Genomic DNA, 2,159 nt, shown 5'->3' with positions numbered 1-2,159 from the left:
TGTGAACAAGGCCAGAAGACGCTCCGCAAATTTACATGCTCCACACCCATTTTAAGTGACGTCATTCTCTAGCCCCTGAGAATGAAAAAAAAATCCGCAGGTTTTATGAAGGTGGAAGGCTGAATATGACAGCCCACCAAAATTGTCCATATACCAATCTCTGGAACCTGCGAATATGTTCGGTTCAGTCGCTCAGTCGTGTCCGACTCTTTGCGACCCCATGAACCGCAGCGCGCCAGGCCTCCCTGTCCATCACCAACTCCCGGAGTTCACCCAAACCCATGTCCGTCCAGTCAGTGATGCCATCTAACCATCTCATCCTCTGTCGTCCCCTTCTCCTCCTGCCCTCAATCTTTCCCAGAATCAGGGTCTTTTCAAATGAGTCAACTCTTAGTATCAGGTGGCCAAAGTAATGGAGTTTCAGCTTCAACATCAGTCCTTCCAATGAACACCCAGGACTGATCTCCTTTAGGATGGACGGGTTGGATCTCCTTGCAGTCCAAGGGACTCTCAAGAGTCTTCTCCAACACCACAGCGAATATGTTACTTCATACAAGAAAATAAATTTTGGCAGATGTGATTAAGGATTTGAGCGGGAGAGCAGTACTGCAAATTACCAAGACGGCCTTTTAATAGGAAAGGCCAGAGAAAATAGAAGTCAGCGGACACAAGATGCTAACATTGTTGGCTTCAAAATGAAAAAAGGCCAACAGCAAGTAATTCACAGAGGTGGCAGAGAAAGAAGAGTGTAAATTCTTCCCAGGAAAAGAAAGGGAGCTCCTACATTTCGACGTTCGACCTGTAAAAGCTGATTTTTCTGAACACTTTCAAAGCCGCGGTTAACGTAGTACATCCTCAGAAAGTAGTACTTTGAAGATCAGAAACCAAAAACCAGCGGCAGCTCTGGAGTCTGACACCCGCCTCTGCGCACACCCACAAGAGGGCGGAGCTAATGACGGAAAACAGGACGCGCGCTTTACTCGCTGAAGTACTGAAGAGAAAAAAAACGATTCATGGGAAAAGACTGATTCTAGGAACGATTGAAAACGAAAGAGAAAGGAAGCAACAAAAAAGATTGTGGGAGAGGAGCGTCAGAAACTCAACGAACGATCTTTTTGTAAAGTTAAGGAAATTCCAGAAAATAGTTAAGAACAAGAAAGCTAGGTATGCTTTCTTGTAGAAAGAGTCTACTTTTAAACAAAGAAAGGCCAGGGGAAAGCGCGAACGCAGTCCCCCACTACCACAAATTATGCAGTCGAGTTTCCCACATTTGGGGAAATCGCAGGGGTCAGCACAGCCGGAGTGCAATGGATGAGCCTCGCCCTGGGAAAACCACCTTCGTGATCATGGTATCTCCCCTGCCAGGTAAGTATGAGTTGCTACCGCTGCTTGGTACCACACCATCAGACTCAAATCCCTCTCTACGTAGGACGACTTTTCTCATGCAATCTATACCACTCCCCTTCTGAAGTATAAAGAGTTTCCAAGAGATAATTACCACCAGCATCATTTGACATCTGGAAATTGTCTAAACTCTTAGGAAATATATATGTTGCTTAAGCACGACCAGCAGTCACTGCGCGTATCTACATATTCCACACCCCTTTCGTGATCTCATTTAACGCGCGTCCTGTTCCTAGCATTGTTAGTGGCGCAGTTCCAATAAAATTTACAAAGGTAAAGACGCTGCACAAACTTAGACAATATAAATAAGCTTCTATCTTGAAAGCCTTGGGACAAGTGACGTCGATGTTGACATCTGGCGCGGTTCAACAAGCCGCTGTCCACGTAACTAAAACAGCAAGTCAGGAAAGATGAAACTTGACAAAAAGAAAAAAAAAAAAAAAAACCTACGTTTGACCGTCCAGTCCTTGGGTCGATAAAAGTAGGTTGTCAGTTTAAAGCTTCAAGCCCAAGGGCAAAACACACTTTCTTTCAAACAAGCAGCAAATGATCGCCCTTAACCTGAAAGGTCAGTTGCATAAACACTCACTTTGACTCTGGCAAACTAGACGGACAAGCTCACACAAGCGCCCCCCTCCCTCATGTCTGTGCAGTCTCCGGACTTTGCACAGCCGCAGTGATCACACTCCGCCAGCGGAAACCAGCTTCGTGATCAGTGTCTCCCTTCCCAAACAAGAATAAACTGTGTTTCCTTG

The 2,159-nt window shown here is 45.6% G+C and overlaps 1 non-coding gene across 1 annotated transcript; it reads right to left on the bottom strand.

The window, feature by feature from the left end:
* Positions 1-1,209: 1,209 nt before the first annotated feature.
* LOC138082476 (U1 spliceosomal RNA) lies at positions 1,210-1,373 on the bottom strand. The gene has a single exon (XR_011145105.1). It is a non-coding gene; the product is annotated as a U1 spliceosomal RNA (small nuclear RNA).
* Positions 1,374-2,159: the final 786 nt, after the last annotated feature.

Source organism: Capricornis sumatraensis, chromosome 7, assembly GCF_032405125.1.
Source record: "Capricornis sumatraensis isolate serow.1 chromosome 7, serow.2, whole genome shotgun sequence".
Classification (NCBI taxonomy): Eukaryota; Metazoa; Chordata; class Mammalia; order Artiodactyla; family Bovidae; genus Capricornis; species Capricornis sumatraensis.
Note: the sequence above shows the minus strand (reverse complement) of the source record. Positions and strands in the feature narration are given on the sequence as shown.